General features: G+C 40.1%; 1 protein-coding gene across 1 annotated transcript in view; it reads right to left on the bottom strand.

The window, feature by feature from the left end:
• LOC134219955 (synaptic vesicle glycoprotein 2C) overlaps positions 1 to 12,738 on the bottom strand; it is a 78,768-nt gene extending 66,030 nt beyond the window's left edge. The window contains exon 1 of the mRNA XM_062698861.1: positions 12,604 to 12,738. The gene's annotated coding sequence lies outside the window, so the exon portion shown is untranslated. The remainder of the gene's footprint in view (positions 1 to 12,603) is intronic.
• Between the last annotated feature and the right edge of the window lie 8,796 nt (positions 12,739 to 21,534).

The following is a 21,534-nucleotide window of genomic DNA, read 5'->3' as shown; positions in this document are numbered from 1 at the left end:
TTAATAATGTGGTTTTCCTGAACGGGTGATTTGGCCGCAAAACTCGCTTAGCCGAAAAAAAGTATCACCTTGTTACGAACGGCCGTACTCTCAGGGTCTTGCTCTACTTTACTCAGAGAGACTCAGGACATCTACATGCAGAAATAACTCGTACGAACCACATGGCCCTTCTTTGTGTGTTTACAAGTAATAAAACGATTAGAACAACAATTTTTAAACTAATTTTACTGCTTATGTATTTAACTAATCGCATAATGCATTACTAAGGAAGGGAAGGAGAATCTTTTCGTCGGATCTTTTTGAATTCTATTAACATGCTTTTTAGAGAGACAGATACAAGTCGGGTTCTACTTGCCATGCTATTGTCATTTACGGTGATCGTCAAACATCGCAGCACCGAGGCCAGAGCGGGACTGATGTTGGCTCGATATGCATCCATGGGGGAGGGGGGGGGTGGGGAGGTGTCATAGGCTTTGGAGGTACTTCATAAGGACGTTATTTCCGCCGAGGATACTGCCAGGGATGTCATCCCATCCGGGGAATTGGTGGTGTTGGTAATACATTATACAAAGTTTTTCAGTTTCGGGTATTTAATCAAATTTAAATTTGAATCTAGGATCTAAAATTATTTGATTCTTCCTCTTATAATATAATGATTTCTGCCTCTCAACGCCTCGTCGGAACAAGAACTTGCAGTAGTTGAGTCTTTACTACCCACAGGATTGCAGCAAATCAAGCAAATCAATGATTTGGTTAATGCGAATGGTAGGCTTCTCGATTTAGTTTTCGTCAGTGATTCTGATCGAATTGAACTGTTTGAATCACCTGCTGCCATTTTGAAAGTCGATCCTTACCACAAGCCATTTGTTTTGACGCTCGAATGCTCCTCTGAAGACTTGCAACTCCCGCAGCCGAATTCAGCTGCACGGAATGAATATAACTTCGCACGATGTGACTTTGATGTAATCAACGCTAGATTAACTGCATTGGACTGGACGTGTTTATCAAACCTCGAGACGGTGGATGATGCTGTGACTGTTTTTATGACAATGTGTACAAAGAAATTCGTGACAATGTCCCGCTGAAAACCCGAAGAAAGTCTACAAAATGCCAACAACCATGGTGGAACCCGCAGCTGCGCAGACTACGGAACCGTCTACGCAAGGCCCGTAAACGTTATTTTCGTTCCAGGACAACTGAGAATAAGTATGCTGTTCAACTTGCGGAAGCTGAGTATAACAGCGTGCATGAAGTTCGTTTCCGTGAGTATATTGAACAAATGCAACGGAACCTCAAAAAGAACCCTTCATCGTTCTGGTCTTTTGTGAATACTCGCAAAAGGTCAGCTGGTATTCCGAATAACGTCTTCTATGGTAATCATAATTCTTCCGCCGACAACACTTCTGCAAATCTGTTTGCTGAGTTCTTTCACAGTGTGTTTGAGTCAGACTACCATTCACCGCCACAACAATATTTAGATGAGTTACAAAGCTTCAACATCCATCTACCGCAGCTAAACCTCAGTATTGACACGGTTTTTAACGCTCTTAATGCAGTTGACGTTTCGAAGGGACCTGGTCCAGATCAGATTCCACCGTCGTTCATAAAAAACTGTGCAGCCTCGCTGGCTGTCCCAGTCCTGACAATTTTCAACCGATCACTCGCGGATGACGTACCTGATGCCTGGAATCACGCATCAATTACACCGATCTTCAAATCCGGCAACATACATAGCGTGGAAAATTATCGACCCATTTCGATCCTGAACTGTTTGGCCAAAGTACTCGAAAGACTGTTGCATGACAAGCTTTATCCAGCCGTTAAATTCGTTATATCAGAATTCCAGCATGGATTCATGAAAAACGTTCGACGATCTCTAATTTGATGAGCTTCACCAATAGTGTTATTGGATGCATCGAGAAGCGGCAACAAGTAGATGCTGTGTATATTGACTTTTCGAAAGCATTTGATAAAGTTCCGCATGATCTTGCTATTTTGAAACTGAACCGTCTTGGTCTACCGTCGTGGATCGTCAACTGGATTCATTCGTACTTGACTTCAAGAAAAGCCTTCGTCAAGGTTCGTGACGCCAGTTCCGATGAATTCGAGATTCCGTCTGGCGTTCCACAAAGCGAGTCACCTAGGACCTTTAATTTTTGCGTTATTTATCAACGAGGTTTGCGATCAGCTACACTCGTGCAAGCTGCTTTTTGCGTATGACCTTAAAATTTACTGAGTCGTGAAGTCAGCTTTAGATTACTGTGCACTTCAAGCCGACATTGTGCGCTTATCATCGTAGTGTCAGATAAACGGAATGCAAGCCAACGCCACAAAATGCAGAATCATTACTTTTTCCTGTGTTCACTCACCAATCAGATTTGACTGTTCGATGGACCAGCTACCGCTTATGAGAGTTAACTCCATAAAGGATCATGGCCTTACCTTGGACAGTAAGCTTCGGTTCAACGAGCACATCTCAAAGACAATCTCCAAAGCCAACACTATGCTTGGCTTCCTGCGCCGCAACTCTGCACAATTCGATTATGTTTATGCTCTGAAAACATTATACTGCTCATTGGTCCGAAGCATTCTTGAGTACGGAGTTCAAATATGGGCTCCTTACCATGCGATTCATGCATCACGCATAGAAAGCATCCAGAAACGTTTCGTCAGATTCGCATTACGACAGCTGCCATGGACCAATCCCGATAACCTGCCACCGTATGAGCACAGATGTACGCTCATTGGCTTGCAAACACTCTCAAACGTCGAACGTATTTACAACGACTTTACATTTTGACATGATCCGTGATAACATTGACTGCAGTAGCGTGTTCGGAAATCAATTTCCACGCACCTAGCCGCCGATTACGCAATCCCCAATTGCTTTGGACCCCGGCGCACCGCACTGCTTACGGTTTCAATAAACCACTTGACAGATATTGTAGATTGTTTAACGATGTATGTGATATGTTTGATTATAATGTTAGTAAGCTTGTCTTCAAAAATATATTTTAGGATTAAGATACTGTAGTCTGTGTGGTTTTAAACCAAAGATGAAATAAATAATAATAAATAATTGTTTCCACTGCGTCGGTAACAACCTTGACCTTAACTATACATTTGACCAAATAGGTCGATTGACAAAATAGTCTATTTCGACTTAAGCCGTACGAGCCGTTGCGTGTGGTTGGGCAGGTTGACCATCGCCAAGTGTGCCAAGGGGGCGCCGAAATTCAGAAATGCGCTATGAGAAACAAAACACTTACCGTCGTCGGGGATGACAATGTGTCAAATAGGGGTGACAATGGGTCACTGTTTCAACTACTTAGAATGCTTGTAGAATGGATTGAATTAATCTGAGGGCAAGAAGACTGAAATATAAGAGACCTTTTTGAACGAATTTGCTCTACGACCTCCAGACTGCCGGTGAGAGCGATGACCCATTCTCACCCCAGACCCATTGTCACCCCCGATGGCGGTAACTAAAAAATAGTTAAAAGCGCAATAAATAACAACATTGAGCCTATGGAAATACATGTTTATAGTAATCTAGAATTCAAGATAAAAATGGATTTTTTATTACTACTTCAACATGCCATACGCACTGTTAGTTTAGTTCCTTTTTTTGGGATCATCAAGTTTGATACCCGTATTGGATTAGCTCCATTTTTGGCCACTGTAATGGTCATCAAGGAACTTCAAGAACCGTAATGCTTTACAACAGAATGGAGAAATTACTCTCAAAATAATTGATTTGAAAAATTTTAGCTTTTCCCAGTGGATTCTTTCAAGAACTATATATCCATAATCAATCTGCTGTCCAAAATTGCTTTAACGATTAATTCTGAGAAGTAGCGGTATGGATTTTGTATAGATTTGAGATAAATTTCCCTGTGCTATTCAAAGTAACACCAGGTGGTACGACTCCAAAAAATCAAAAACATTTGTAAGTGAATTTGCCTTTTTACTGGGGTCTTTAAAAGTAAGAACGAGGATACGTATTTTAAATGTTGGAACCTTCCTGTCTTTTTTCTAATTGATCGAAGGATTTTGGCAGCTAAATATTCGCTTCGTCTAGATTATTAGTAGGGCATTAATTGTTTGTAGAAAAATTTCCTTAATGATTATCTATCTAGTCCTGAATTGGATTTTTTGCCTGGCCATCGTTTTTCTAAGGTGATCCAACTCTGTCCAAAAATGCCTCCAAACTACCATCAGAGTTTGATTTTTCTCGATCCAAATGGGTCGAACAAAAAGATATTTTAGTTACTAGATAAAGATTGTCGCTGTCGTCGCTGTCCGGAACATCTTTTGCTGGCGAGGATAGGAGAGCTAAATGTCAAAGAAGGAAAATCCATACGATTTGACAGGTATGTACCACACATGTTTCGGACAGCAGAACAAAGGGAACCGAAGCGACAATCTTTATCTAGTAACTAAAATATCTTTTGTCGAACAGTTACGGCCACCAATCATCCCACTCTATAGTTAGGGTTTTCTTGATCCGATGAGGTCATATGGCTATTTCGACCAACTAGACCAACCAACTCAAGACAAGAATTTTGTTAATTCAATTAAATCCAGTTGTTCGACTTCAATCGACCAGGCGACATCAGATTGGGATTGCTTATGATTTTTTGACAAGGTCTGATAAGCGAATTCAGGTCGTAAGGAACTTTCAGCAATTTTTTGAGCTTCTTGTCCTTATAAATTTGAATAATAGTCAAAAATTGATACAAAACATTAAAAATACGGAAAGTTCTACAAAATTACCTCTGAAAGTTGTTCGCAACTCTTACCAAGTTTGTAGTAGCATATAGATTGAGTTTTTATCAGAAACAAGAAATGAATACGGATTTCCGTGTATATAGACAAGGATAAGGATTAAGGAAACATTTACGGACCACATTTCACAAGTCTGTTGGTGAAATTATGAGGAAGATTGTGAGGAACACTACTTCCCAGGCATACCAAACGGAGTACAAATGCTGCAAGTGAGTCTCAAATATCTTGGCTTCGTTCTTGGAAACTCATCCGAAACAGACGAAAACATAAAGACGGTGTTCAATACCTGAACATCTCCAGCGAAAATATTTGGACATTATTCTACCGATTATAAACGAAACTGCAGCAACACAAGCAGCCACCGAATAAAAAGGTATTCTCCGTTGCCGTATAACTTTTTTTTACACAATAGGGGAAGGTGGGGAGACTTGATCACCCCATGTTTTATCGAGAACTGAAGTAGTTTTGTTCTAGCGTATTTTTTAGTATAGATCCTCTAGACAAATGATCTTTATGTGGCGAGTTATGTTTTGGATTGACAACCTTATTTATTCTGCAGGGCGGTTTGTATGTTTTGACCTTCCTAAAGATTTTTTTATTGGACACGCAAAATTTGACCAACTTTTAATAACAATAACCAAATGCTTTCGTTTTTTCACAGCACAAAGCCATAAATATGCTTAATGATCTGTACTGATAAAATTGTCAACATTCCATCAAAGTTTTAGGATATTTGGATTTGAAGTTATTGCCTCAATATGGGGACACTTGTTCCCCATTAGTAACCCATACAAAAATTTGGCGAAAAAATCCAAAAAAAAGTATAAATCTGTTCTCAGACTTCTAATTTTTTGTAGATTTGACAGATTTGATGAAGGGTTGGCAGGAAAACATATTTATTGCTTAGATATCATAGAAAGGGGATCAAGTCTCCCCAAATTTTAAAATTACATGTGCTGTCGAATTCAATAACATAAATCGTTCATGTATACGCACAGCAATTCGAAAATTTCGCGTATTTTGAAGGAAAAATATTTAAAAAATCTGAGGGCACCTTTCTATTTTTTTCAAAGCAAGTTCTTGGAGAGGGATCAATTTCACCCGAATTTAAAACTCGATTTTTCAAAAAATCGATTTTGTGTCAATTACAACAATAATTTAAGGACTGTAGTAATACATCAGTAAAGTAAAATACTATATTTCTTAGAGAGTCTGTGTGGAAATCGCGTATGTTTATTTATATTTGGCTGTGATACATCGGAAATCAGAAAAGGGGATCAAGTCTCCCCAGTCTCCCCTAACAATGTTCTGGAGCGAAAAGTGCTGGGTCACTTTGGCATAATTCTAGGTAGGTCCAGGTTAGCGTGTATTTCATGCCAACTTGGTGAAGCAGATCATAATAACGCCGACGACGAAGTACAACGATCGTTCGCTAACTGGAGCCCGTCCTCAAACCCACCAGCGAACATCAGGTTTTGATCCAATTAAAAAGCGCTCCAACCGAGCAGCACACATGTTGGATGCTGGGTCATTAGGCCGAATTGTCATTAGGCCAAATGCCCATTAGGACGAATGAGAAGTGGAAGTGAGAAGTGAGTAGATCGAAGTGAAGAAGAAGTAGAACGGAAGAAGAAAGAAGGAAATCATTAAACCATTAAAATGGGTAGTGGCGCTTTTTCAAGAAAATGGGTGAATTTTTCACGGTGGGAATAATATCAACAATAACATAGTACCCATTAACGGGTAAAGTCATCTAACCGTGTAGGACACCCGTCGAATATATGAATTGTCAGGGACTGTTAACTCACAAGTATGTCCCGACAGAACAAGTAGCTCTAGCGATACATAGGTGTTGCATCAAACGTTAGATCGTCGCTTTTTCTTTGTTTCGTTCTGACAATCGAGATTTCTCGCTTAACTTTTCAAAAGGGCCTAAGTAACATTTTTTTCATGAATTAATTTGAATAGCGGAATCAATAGAACAACATGAAAGCTATTGATTGCTGCATTCAAATTAATTCTTGAAAAAAAATGTTACTTAGGTCCTTTTGAAAAGTTAAGCGAGATTTGTATATTAATTTACGCCTACTATTTGATATTGCTTTGATTAGTAGTTCAATTTTCATTCAAATAAATTAATAATCAATCTGTTACTACCACATTCATCTACTTGATTTGAATTTCAAATTGGTTCAATTGTAAAATAAAGAGTAGTAAGATATTCGAGAATTTTCTGAAAAGAAGCTCAAAATAGAGAAAATAGATTAAGTGGTTTTATCCCCCTAGGCATCGGGGCTAGTTACGCCAATGGCCCTTTCGGAGTACAGTAATCTGTTCGGCCGAACGACATTTTCGGTCAAAGACCTGTACCGCTAAATGCCATTTTTGGCCAAATTACTCGTTTATCGCAGAGTCTATTATATATAGAGTTACGCAAAGAGTGAAGCCAAATCTACCTATTGAACTGTCAAACCGTCTACCTATCGAGCAAAGTAAACAAATGCTTGGTGGTAAGGCGGAAGTATTGTTATCGCCTAATGATTTTTATGGCGAATTAAAACGCATGAATTGGAATGTGTTAGATTTGTTCTAGAAACAGTTTCAAAAACTTCAATACACCCTCCCAATAAAGTAGCAACAAGAAACTCACGTGTTTGCACTCTGTGGGTGACTTACACAATAACAAGAAGATTATTCAGAATAAGCGTAAGAAGATCCTCTTTGCGCAACTCTATATAATAGACTCTGGTTTATCGAAATAACGTTTTCGGCCGAATGATCTGTTCCGTCAAACTGCACTTTCGGTTAAATGATTTATTTGGCTAAATGGCTTTTGAGCATAAGCATGAGCATGATGACCGTGCATTTCGTAGTTGCTACTCCGTGGTTGATTAGAACAATCGCAATTGCACAGGAAACCAATTGATGGAAGAGTAGGATTTGCTCTCCAACCTCAGTGTGCACAATCCGAGAGCTCTAGTATTTAAATGGTTGATAACGGCGCTGGCCACGTCCTCACGGTTTATCGGGGTCGGGGATGGGGAAAAAAATGATGATGCAATCACTCGCCCACTGCAAGCCGAGAACACCTCTGCACTCGCCACGAGTTCATGCGGAATTTTATTGAAATCTGGGAGTTAGGTTCTATGGCAGAGGTTCGTCTTTATTAACGGGTTGCCAATGCGATGGTAATGAAAGTGTGGTATATTCTAATTGGATGCCGATACAAGCTTTTTCACTCATTTCGAATTCTAACAGTTATTTGCTAGAACTAATCAAGCTGTAGGTATAGGATGGGAGATGGAAACGATTGCTAGAACATGAGAAATATATGGAAAGATACAAAGTAGGAGGAATGGAACGGGCCTGGGATTGAACCCACGACCTTCTGCGTATGAGGCAGAAGTGGTAGCCATATGATCACTAAGCCCGTTTTTATTTATTTAGCTAAATGACTTCTTCCACAAAACCTCTTATTTTGCCGATCGCAATATTTGGCCAACTAGTTTTAGCCTAGTAACCGTTTCGGCCTTACGTGTTATTCGGTAAGTGGCAAATGGTATTTGACTGAATGATTTTCGGACAAACAAGACTTCTTATGTATTTAGTGAAAAAAAAAATCTTTGGAGATACGGGAAGGTATCGATATACATATTTCTTCACTTCTTTATTTCTCGTGCATTATACAAAATAGTATTTTGGTCATACCTTTTGAGCCTATAATCCAATCTGGCCAATTTTCAATGGAAAACAATAGGAAAAGATTTCCAGTCGAATGCAACATGTTGCGAATAAATCGACTGGTGATAAGTACCAAACAAATTAGCTAGACTTTCAACGGGCTTTTGTATACCGGATCAAGTCTTCCACAGGATCTCCGGAATCTGCTCCGGGTGTCCCTGGATGTAGAACTCTTAAATTAGTTTCATAATGTTTTTCGCAAAAATGCTAGAGATTGATATGGCTCATAATACATTTGAAGGTACATATTCTGGTATCTGTCCCTTGCTAGAGTGTGCCCAAAACTGGCCATCATGCTTCTCAATTCGTTCAGAGACATTGCAAATAAGTTTCCTTCACCACACGGTTGTGAATCGACATATTGGTACGAATAACAAACAAAAAAGTAAACTATTAAACAGACATGCCCAATAAATCGACCCAAGGTATGGAATTTTTTTGTTTACGTCTGAAAATTTCAAAAATATCGGTAAAATATTTAATGAGTTAGAGCAAAAAAATCATCAAAATTTGGTTGTGCAAAAGTTGGGGACGCAAAGGATAAACATGTTATGGAAATTGAGGTGGCCGGGGAAAAGTATGAAATCCGTCCCCGTAAAAAACTACCCTAATGTACAACGTATTGTGATGAATGGGAAGATAGCCATTCTCAGACGACAAACACGTGACGAACTGTAAAAAATACTACTAGTACTAGATGCCAGGTGAATAGAGGTAATAAACTATAGAGGAAGATTGCCAGGTGTTTTGCAAAATTCGCTCTCAAATTATTATAAAAGATAATAAACAAGGAGGCATAATCCGGACATAATTATTGTTGGTCCTGAAACAAACTTATCGCAACCTGATTTTATTTGTCAACAAGCTCGAGCCAACACACAGTGGCGGAAAGCCGGACAATTTTTTTCCGTGATATTCGTGAAGCCCATATTTTTTTAAATTTAATATATATATTGAATGAGCAAGTTCCAAAGTTTTTTGATTGTAGCTTGTAAATTTAATTTTTGGTGTCTTGTTAAAGTTCATTCCTAGATCCTAGGGCTTGGGATTGCGGAAACCTTTGGATAGCCTTGGATAACATAAAGTATGTCGGATAACCATTTTAACCTTAAAATGAATTTAACGTTTCAATACTCTGTGGTGAAGTTTTGAACGCAATCTCAGGTTTTGTCCGGGATTTGTATAAGGGCCCGCCACTGTGCAACGTGGCTGGTACAGCACGTAGAGGTCTCTTTCTTTCGGCTCGGTTCATTGCCGCACGTTGCCAACCACGCAGTTTGTGTACGGGTGTCCCGTAAGTCTTTTTCTACCATCAAGAACTATTTTCATACTGTCATTTTCGACATTCTGACTACTAGCTTAGCCCTTTCACAACCTGATACAAATGGGATGATGGCGATGCAATTACAATAGACAATGCAAACATGTTGATACAGTTTTAACCCTAAATATCGTCGTTGGCCTTATTTTTTTGTAAATTTGTCTTGCAAATAGGATTATTCGGGAAAGTATTGTTAATGAGACTGGCGGTACAAAATAAAATAATCCGGCGATGCGACTCTCACGATTTTATCCTCCATCGCTTGGCTCAAAAATATATATTCCGTAAAATTACTATCTCATAGAAGAAAATGAAAAAAAATATACGAGTGACAATATAGTAAAAAGTAACTTCGATTGTGAGAGAGTATGTTGACTAAGGGCCAATTTCTTTACCTCCGCCTAATTCTTAAGCGGTGCTTACCCATCCATATGCCTCAACGTGGTGTAAGGCCTGGTCGATTTCTACATCCCGCTTAGTTATTAAACCAAGTTCAAGCGTATGAGCAAGCACTGCTCAAGAAATAAATGGAGGTTAAGAAATTGATCCTAAGAAAAGCATTTCACTTTTTTCACGACGATTTCACGACGAGCATTTCACTTTTTCCATGATCCTGATATCATTCAACCTCGATCTTGGTTTCCAAAAACATGTAATCGGGTTTCATTACTACATTGCAATCCTTGATCATGTTAACAAAGACCAGTAACACAAATGTCGGTCATTTACCCTACATTCATAGCGAAAAACATTATATAAACAAATTAAGCAGCCCTACCGAGTTGCCTTACCGCATTCCCGTATCCAAAGATCAACAATTTTAATCCATGGGCATAGATCTACTCACCAACTGCAGTTACCTGGCCTGGTGATATGTGAATATTCAAATTACTGGCGCTGCAGATATAATTACTCATTCTAAATCACTTCTTATAATAGTGGATGTGTAGATGCAAACAAGCCACGCCGCCACCGGTACAAGCTGGACCATTATTAATGGCCTCAGCCATTATGATGGTAGCGACGCAGACAATGGGCGTTGCGGGTGGATTTATTCGGCCGTCACCAGTGCTGGACACAAACAACATGCGCCGAACGACGACGACGATCAACAAGGGATCCTCCATGAAGTATGCCACGTGATAACTGGTTGCGACGAGAGCTACATGATCGTGTGTCACGAGCGCAATTACGCCATGTTGCATACGACAAGCGTGATTTTCCCAACTGACCTACTTTTCTCAATTGAATCGTTGTCCTAACAGTTGATTTCTCTAGATAACCCACAACTTGAGAGGATCGAGCAAACTATTTTACGCCACGTAAATAATGAGTGATCCACACATAGCGGTGAATATATGCACAAAATAGTTAAGGTGAATGTTGGCTGCTTGTATTTATTTAAGTAGAGTGCATTCACCTCACATTTTCCCAACTCACGATGTGTCCAAAATAGTTAGTTCTAGCTAAAAGCCAGTGTATGCATGTAATGAGTTTCACTTTTAGATTTGTGTAATTTTGAATAATATTCGTGCAAATGAATTTGTGCGGCATTTTTTATACCAGTCATTAAGGTTACCATTTGGGTACCTCAGCAACATTCTCCTTAAAAGGATAGTAAACGCAGTTACTAAAACGTATAACACCCATAAATGGCGTATCATTTTGCACACATTGTAAACCGCCCTTTTTCACTGCAAACGTGTTTTCATGATACGTGATTTATCGAAAACAGCGATACCCACTATCGACATTTATATATTCCATTATTGGGTCGAAGGATTGCGCGCAGACATAGGCCGTTTAGTTTATCAGATATGCCGGTTTTCTCGGGTTTGAACCGGATTCCCACATACCGGTATCGAACCGGCTTTGTTCAGCTTGCAGAATTAATTCAGAACAAAATGTTGATCTGGGGAAACGCAACGGCAATTGACTAACTTCAGTTCAAATCCATTTAGCACATATAGTCACTGAGTGCGTATTTATCTGAATTTTGTGGCTTATAAATAACATTAACCTTCAGTTTTAATTAAGAAGAGCGATTTCGTGGAATTGAACATTTGCGATATTTTATACCTTTGGGAAAATCACTTTTAACCATTTGCGGTACCTATACATAAAAATACCATTTGGAAATACACTTCATGACAGGTTTTATGACAAACCTATTTTATATTTCATAATATCTACCATTGATTTAAGAAGATGAGCATGAACAGCTCTTATTCTAAATCTAAAACGTTATTGAATCCATGCTACCGCACATGCCATGGCAATCGTCATATTTTAAGGTATGATACGCTACATGTATCAGATAACAAATATTTCAGTAGTAGCAAATATTTCAGTTAAGATACTCATTAATGACACCCTTCATTATAAAGTTATTTTGGTATAGTTCATTTAGGTATAGTTTTAGAGAAAGAGCTTGCATGTTAATCCGCTAGAAAATCATTTGTTAATCTTATTTTTTCAAAATATTTTCTAAGGATTTGGTTCGATTATTAATAACATATGCTCCTATATTATTAATAATATTCGCAAAAGGAACTGTTCCGACCTAATTTGTATCATTTGGTATGCTCAGTGATGAAAAATAAGAAACAAACCTTTTTTTTCGATTGTGATTGAAATGGGTACAATGGTATATATTACTAATTCTAGGAGTAGTAACCCTATTTCCAAGCTCGTTCGAGCTACTCTGTTCAAATTTCTTGTTCACTTATTTCGAACCATTAATTCTCACTCACCGGTTATTTGTCGCTGTGGTTGCTCCACTGGTTATGGCAAATTATCACTACTCCTGGCAAAATTTCACTGATTTCTCTCCTACGCAACTCGAAATGTGGGTTTGACTAGCAAACCGCTGTTAGTGAACCTTCCGGTAGCACAAACCGTGCTATTTATAGTGATCTCTGGAACACTGGATCGCTTCGGAAGTTACTTGAAAAACAAGCAGAAAAAAACTTACTAGATAATGCGTTATCAAGGAGCAAATAGAATCTTGAAATCTTTCGCGATTCAAATCCATCTCGTGCTGCCGTGGCGTGTGAAGCCGGCGAAGAGTTTTGCTGGATAACCATGCGTCATCATCCGAAATTGTGTTCTATATTTTTAACCTGGACACAGATCGGAACGGTGTTTTCGTTATCCGTAATATTCCAGGATGAAATTATGATGGACACGAATGATAAGCAAGAAATTATAGAAACAAGTTTTTGTGGTTATTTCCGTTTTGTTGGATACAATTCACATGACGATGTCATCAGATGTAATATAATAAAGTTGAAGACACGTGCTATTTAATAAGCTGTTGTCAATTGTGGTGGTTTGAGCTTCTTAGTTTTCTTTTATATCTGTCTGGCGTATTGAAGAATGCCATAATCGTCGGTCTATTCGGTCTGTTCCTCCAGTTTTCTCGAACGTATTGGGTTCCCAGGTCCGATCGCGTGCAGCGATGACAGGGGAGCCGGCCGGATAGAGGTTGGAATTTTCGTACAATACCATGAGCTGAATACGTTGGGGACCCAGAACGTTTGGGTAAGCTGGAAGAATATCAGATATCATCGACGCTGTAACCACACAGGTCCTGATCAGTTTGGTTATGTTGAGCCGCTATCATTATCGCAGTTAACGAATCGTCAGAGAAGCATGCGGATTATGGTTCATGTGATATACAGTTTTTAATAAAAAATTAGAATGCCTATGGCATTCTTAATGATAATTTTTCGCGCATTCAATATCTTGTTTTCAAAGCAGCTTTTGGACTGTGAACAAATTCCAAATCAATAAGAGATCAATAAGAATACTTCTTAGCAAAAAAGGAATAAGAGCGTATAAACACACTGAGAATAACATTTCCAAATATAAATTAAATTAATTCAAAATTAAATACAAATTACATGTGCATCCATATACTGATATTTTAGCGATATTTCAATGAGACGGGTTTCAAATTCACCTTGGCGAGCAAGCCGTAGGATTGCCCATCCGGAAATGGCGAGTTAGATTTTTGGTACTGTACTGGATCGGGTGGGGAATATTCTCGACTCCCTCAGCATAAGTTATTCATTGTAGTGTGCTTTGCAACAAAATGAGTGATTATTTTCCACGACTCTCATAAATGTGTAAAATTTAATTACCCTTCCTAGTAGGGTAACGGTACCAATAGTGGAGGTATTAGTAGATTCACAAAAGGATTTTTTTTTTAAATTAATAATTGTGGGAAATTTACAGCTTTAATATCTCAGCCCAGAGGCGCGGTCACGTTCCGAAACAAAAACAAAAACTGAATTTCAAGGACTTTCCTCTCATATTTCAAAAGATTTTTTCGTACATCCTCGGATAAGTTTTAAAATTCGCTTCGCTAGATCATTTCCTAGAAGCATGCCTTCAATCATCTTTACGAATTTTCAGAAGTGGCTATGTATTCCTGTATTTAAAAAAAATCTTTGATGGTTTCAATTTTACCTTTCCCGTCAACATTTTTATTCGCTCAATCGATTGTTTATTTTATTTAAGGTCAACTTCTCCAATGACGCGTCTAAGTATTTTTAAAATTTAAAACAAAGAACACTTTTTCGGGTTTTGTTTTCGATTTTTTTAATTGTTATAGGCTTAAAAAATATGGGTTCTTTGGAAAGTTGACCTTAAATAAGCTAAAGAAACGAGATGCAACTGTTGTCTCTCAGAAACATCGCTATATTCTACCAGTAAAGCTTATGATCGTCCAAGAATTTTTCAGAGTGTTCAGTACTATTTACGGGTTTTTAGACATCTTAAAAATAATTGTACTCCAAATTTCCTCAAAGACTTGCTGTCACACATCCGAATGTGCTACAATCATTATATAAACTAGATCATATTTGCATAATTCTCTTGTTTAAATTGCTAAATTTCGGAGATGAGCTCGGCAGTCTAAAGTGGACTACTCGCATGTCTACCTTTATAGGACAGAGGAGGTCTGCTGGAAAATACATCACATAATGTAGCACAGACTGCATAACTTTTCTAAGTGAATATTTGATCTATACTTCTGATGTATTCTCGGTCTCTAGTAGCATAAAAACTACACACTAACATTTCTCTCCTTTTCCAACTATATTTCTGTTGGTCTGTTAACTATTATGAAATTTCAGAAATTCCTCTGAGCCTCCAAGCTAGCAGAAATAACAATAACGTACTTCCCAGAAAAAATTCAATAATTTTTATGGAAGATTAGAAATCTATTAGGCAATTTCAATGACTTTCCTTCGAAAAATCTTCAAAACACATTTGAAACTTCTTTGGAATAGAAAGAGTTCCTCCCAGACTCTGAGGTGTTTTTGAAAAGAGTCTCCTTGCAATCCCCTGAAACCTCCACGATTGACAGTTTAGCCTCTGATAAACTATCAAATATCTGATTAAATTTTTCTTATCATAGGGCATAATCATGGGTAGGACAATGCTTCGATGTCCTACCCAGGTATTTTCATGCGTAGGACATGTCCCACTTGTCCCACCCACTCCCGGCGCCACTATCTCAGCCAATAGATAAACTAATAAATTTGCTTACAAAAATGTGATTGATGTCATTTAATATCAATAACTACCAAATATTTCTTGCACCACTAATGGGTACACTGTTCCTTTAGTGGGGGTAAATATCATTATGTAACTAGGGGGCTAGGGGGGCTATAGGCCCCACCTAGAGATCTGGCATAGCCCCTAGAAAATTTGTTATATTGTATAAGTATTGTACGTTATATCTGAGTCCAACTGGATTATATACGGGGTAAAATGCAGAGAAAGGATTGCTCTTCATTATTCAATCCCTCTCTTCGAAACACTACAGCACAAGTTGGATCTATTCGCCTCAAGTTTCTTGAACTTCTGAACAATAGTTATAAGGCTTCGCTTCACGACAAAATCTGGATGCTTCAAAACACATTATAACATAGTGAAATACCAAAGGAAAATACCTCATCAACAAGTGAATTAAAAATATATGCTTATTTATTAGGGGTATTACAAGTACTTCAATGGATAATGGACAATTCCCTTTGAGATTTTCAAGTTTTTCCAGGTTTTTGTGAGTAATTGTAATCTAAATCGGAGCGTAGGATCTTAACCTTCCTAACTAATACCTCCTTTAGCTAAAAAGTGCGGTAAGCACGCGCGGCTACAAAGCAAGACCATGCTGAGGGGTGGCTGGGTTCGATTCCCGGTGCCGGTCTAGGCAATTTTCGGATTGGAAATTGTCTCTGATTTCCTTGGGTGTTAAAAAAGTATACCATCAAAAGTGCTAGCCTTCAGCGCGGATATATACGAATGCAAAATGGTAACCTGGCTTAGAAACCTCGCAGTTAATAACTCGTGGAAGTGCTTAATGAACACCTGCTATTATGCGAGGCGGTTGCTTGGTCCCAGTGTGTGGGATGTAATGCCACAAGAAGAAGAAGAACTAATACCAATCCTAAAAAGCTGCAGCGCATTTCAATTATCACTGTAGCTTCTTCTTTTGAGAAGGGGTTCTGTAACACTCTCTAAGATTTCCCAAGTAGAGGTAACTAAAAGTTGAATAAGAAAAACTTTAATTCTTTCGGGTGGATTTTAAACCTCTGCATACTATTTAATTCTCTAAACTCCTATTGTCGCTGCAGCAAAGTACGAAACAAGGAAAATGTCGTCAGTAGGCGGAAACAGACCTACTGAGAGAAAAAGATGATGCTAAATCGTTCCTTATGTAAGTTATCAACATGCTCCTATAAGTTAATTTGTTGCATTTTTATTTAACTAAATTTAAAATTAACGACCAATGTTGTATTGGGATACAAAACTGATTTTTTAATCATCATAGAAGTTATTCCGGTAACAGAAAAGAAAGTGTTAGTTTGTAGTGGTCAGATCGCCGTTTGAAAGCTCGTAGGAATTGTCAGGTCATTGAATTGAAAGCTGGCGAAAAGAGTTTAACTAACTGTTGCTGCCAACCCTGCCTGATGGTGTGACCGCAACCGAAATCAGTTGACAGTGCAATGAGGAGGGTGCTAATCGGACCTACGAAATGTCAAGCGAATGTAACAAATGGAACAATTGTTGTTGAGACTCCTGAAGTGAAACGTGAAACGTAAAACATAGAGTATTATTGAAATTAACTTGAATTAGCTAAAACTTACTACTATATTTACAGAAAAACTTATATCTATTTTCATCAATTTATAAAATTAATTACCTTAAAACTAGTATTATCACAGTTACAAAGTATTATCACAGAAAGTAAGTTATAGCGTGAGACGTAATAGTAAGTTAGACGTACAGTAAGTCAATATTTCTGATATAGAATAAATCCTGGAATAGGCTCCTGGATACTGATAATTGTAAGGTAAAACTTATTGTACACGAAACTTAATACTAATTACGGAATAAATTTATAGTTTAAAGCTGTATTCGCACCAACACCCCTTGAGTTTGTGGGAATCTGCGTTAGAGAAAATCGCCACGATACACATCGTTCTCCGAATAAATCTTTAAAGTACCATCATCATGTCGACCACCAATTAACGCCGCTTCGCCACACAGTACCCACGAGAACAGCCATGAAGCGTGTGTGCTGCGAAAGTCCGGAGACAAGCGATAACTGCGATCAATGTGACCAGTGTAAGGGCTGGTGGCATATGAAATGCGCTGACGTTACTGCATCGGTAGCTGACCGATCATTTACGTGTGGTCATTGTTTACCTTTGAGCGTATGTTCGCGCACCACTACCTCGAGTGTGAAGGCGGAACGTTTGGCGTTAAAGAAGAAACAGCTGGAAGAGCAGCAAGCCATGGAAAAACGTCATCTCGAAGAGAATATAAGCTGTTGGAACAAGAACTGGAAGAGATAGAGGAAACGCGTAGCAATAGGAGTCGGATAAGCCGCAAGACGAGTTTGAAGGGGAGCAGTGGCAGCAAAGTTGCGCCGAACAGTCGGAGGGCGCGCAAGGTTTTCACCGGAAGACAACCCGGCGAACGAAGTAGCAGCCCAGTGACTACAAGGAAGGACCACGCAACCCATCAGACACGAATGACAACCAGGACATCCAGCGAAGTCGCCGAGCTACATCGCTACTCTATCGGTCCCGATCGTTGACGATGCGCTGCAGGCAATACCGAAAGTCATCAAAACAACATCGAGTGAGGCGATTGAACGGAGGAACATCGTTAGACGACCAGATAGTTTTCATCAAATGATGGTGAATTCACAGCAAAATCACCTGATTTCCAAAATCAAACCTGATTAGACGGGATCAGCAGCGATACAGCGCGATCCCTAAAGCTATTCGAATCCGCAGAAGAAAATCAACACAAGAGGTAGTAGAACCACAAGAGCCCCGCAGCACATCAAGGTAAGCCACTCTATGATTCAACTATCAAACCACCCATATCATCGATACGAGAAGACCTCCAACACATAACAAAACAATTTGGAACCCTTGCACAACCAGTCACGGATTCCTCTTTTCGACCAAATACATTCCCTTGGAACGAATATCTTGCCATACACTGGAATGAATGTTGGTCTTCAACAACCAGTTAATTCGACTACATTTCCCGGATTTATTTCCGCGCCAGCGGACAACCTAATGTTGGCCATTTGCCACAAGGAATCACGAACGCATTTATCCCTTTACAAGTTCCCCTACCACCGGGACGGTCGTTCGTTGATTCAATTCCGCAAGCAAACCCAATTCATTTAATCAAACAGTGCCCTCCGCAGGGACTGCCAGTTGATCAAATTACACCTCCCTCGCAGTTAGCCGCGCGTCAAGTGATGTCACGCGATTTACCGATATTTTCGGGCGATCCAGCAGATCCCATATTCATAAGTAGTTTCATGAACAGTTCGTTGTCGTGTGGCAGTAGTGCCGAAAACCTCGCGCGTCTACAACGTTGTTTGAAGGACCAGCCTATGAAAGTGTCAAAAGCAGGTTGTTGCTTCCTGAATCAGTGCCTCACGTGATCGACACCCTTCGCTTGCTATACGGACGACCTGAGTTACTGATCAACGCGTTGCTGCAGAAGGTGCGCAGTGTTCAAGCACCTAAGGCGGAGAAGCTTGAGACAATCATCGATTTCGGCTTGGCTGTGCGCAGCCTTTGTGACCATTGCAAGCCGCTGGACAATACGATCACTCTCCAATCCGACGTTGCTGATGGAACTAGTGGAGAAGCTACCAGCGTACACAAAGATGCAGTGGCGGATTACACGCAGCAGCATTCGGTCGTTAACCTGAAGGTGTTTGGCGATTTCATGCTTGGAGTCGTTACATCAGTCAGTAGAGTGACAACATATGTCGAAGTAAGTGGCCAGCAAAACCGAAACAGAAGGGAGCTAAAAATACGCATGCTAGTGAAACAGAAACAGACCAGGAGCTAGGACGTGAGAAAGAACGGATGTGTTTGCTGTGAAGTTTGGTCATCGAGTAGCAGATTGTGCGTTGTTCAAGACGTATACGGTAGACAACCGGTGGAAGTATGCAAGGACAATGGGCTCTGCAGGAGTTGTCTTAATGCACATGGAAGAAGAAGCTGCAGGAATTCAAGACCGTGTGATCGAAGGATTCAGTACCGTCATCATCCGCTGCTGCATTCTAATCGTCCCAGTGTTAGCGGACGTTTCAATCAGGATTGTCAACCATTCACAACCATATTCATCGGTAGTATAAGCAATCTCTACTGTTTCGCATTATTCCTGTTATCATATCAGGTCCGCGACCAACGGTTGAAACGTATGCCTTCCTGGATGACGGTTCAGATCTATCACTGATCGAAAGTAGTCTCGTTGATCAGCTGGGAATAGACGTTGGAAAAATCCGCTCTGCTTGAAGTGGACAGGGAACGTCACTAGAGTTGAACCTGAATCGAGACAAATACGAATCATGATAAAGGGACCTGTCAGTAAGCAACAGTTCTCACTCAAGGACTTGCACAGTGAAGGAACTCACGTTACCGCAACAAAGTCTCGATTACGATGAATTGTCCGACGGTATCGAATCTCCAGGGTTTCCAATTGCCAGCTATGACAATGCTGTTCCTCGTATTTTGATAGGCGTTAACATCGCAAGTCTCACAGTCCGCTGCAAGTAAGAGAGGGTAGAAAGACGATCCTATCGAGTGAAACCAGACTTGGATGGTGCATCTTTGGTGGCTGCGGGTGAAAGCTACTCATACGTTGAATTGCCATACCTGTGAGCAGTGACCGCGAGCTGCATAATGCATTGAAAGAGTATTTCACGATAGAGGATACGGGAGTGAAGCCATTGGACAGCTAGATTCCGAGGAAGACAAACGCGCCAAGATCCGAAGCAGACGACTATTCGGGTTGGCGAGCGGTTTGAAACGGGCTTCTGTGGAAATATGATCACGTTGAGCTTCTGACAGCTATAACTGGCAGTAAAGAGGTTGAGTGTTTGGAACGAAGGATGTCCGTGATCCTCAGTTGGCTACGAATCTGAGCAAGCAAAGACGAGTACCGTCAAAGGGCTATGCACATCGAGCGACACCGGAAGAATTGGAACAGGCTGACCCAAAACGGTGTGGTACCTACCATTGGGAGCAGTAACAAACCCAAGAAAACCAGGCAAAGTTAGACTTATATGGACGCAGCTGCTGGGAGATGGAATATCCCTCAATCCATGCTACTCAAAGGTCCCGATCAGCTAACGTCTCTTCCTGCAGATGTGTCGCGTTTTCGGCAGTTTAAGGTTGGAGTTTCAGTGGATATCAAGAAATGTTCCACCAACTGCTGATTCGTGAGCAAGATCGCCATTCCAACGCTTCTTATACCGGAGTAATCCATTAAAGCCTTTCGACATCTACCTCATGAACGTAGCAACCTTCGGGTCCACGTGTTCCGGCTTCGGCACAGTATGTTAAAACAAGAATGCCGAAGAATTCGCTGATCTATTCCACGAGCAGTCGAGGGCATCATTGAAAACCATTACATGGATGACTTCCTCGATAGTTTCGAAAGTGAGGAAGAGGCAGAACGGGTGTCGCAAGAGGTCCGATCAATACACCTGAAAGGAGGATTCCAATTAGAATTGGATGTCAAAAGTGCAGACGTTTTACGCGAAATGAATGAAAGTGATCCGGGGATCAGCAAGAGTCTCTACTTGAGCGTGTCGGAGGATAGTGATCGAGTGCTAGGAATGTTATGGCAAACCAATGAGGACGCAGTGGTTTCCGATGTTAATGAAGGAAGAAATCAAGGAGGTGATAGAAAGTGAGAGCGTCCAACAAACGACAAATGCTAAGGTGCTTGATGGGAATATTTAACCTCTGGGACTCTTAAGCGTATTCCTCGTCCATGGGAAGGTCCTTCTTCAAGATGTGTGGCGAGCTGCCTACAATGGGACGACAAGGTATCAGAAAAATATTTGACCGCTGGGTCAAATGGACCGTCTGTTTCCAAAGATCGGAGACTTGCGTATCCACGATGCTATTTTAAGAAAGCGACCGCAAGACTTACGAGCAACTTCAATTCACGTTTTGTCGACGCTAGTGAGTCCGCTTTCTCTGCGTTGCGTACTTCAGAATCATTAATACAGATGGTGACGCAGAATGCTCAATCGTTGCTGCAAAAACGAAGGTGGCTCCATTGAAGCCCTTTCCATTCCCCGATTGGAATTACAAGCAGCTGTTTTGGGCAGCCGTTTGCTG

The sequence above is a fragment of the Armigeres subalbatus genome, chromosome 3, assembly GCF_024139115.2.
Source record: "Armigeres subalbatus isolate Guangzhou_Male chromosome 3, GZ_Asu_2, whole genome shotgun sequence".
Lineage (NCBI taxonomy): Eukaryota > Metazoa > Arthropoda > Insecta > Diptera > Culicidae > Armigeres > Armigeres subalbatus.
The sequence above is the reverse complement of the archived record's forward strand: the minus strand, read 5'-3'. Positions and strand labels throughout refer to the sequence as shown.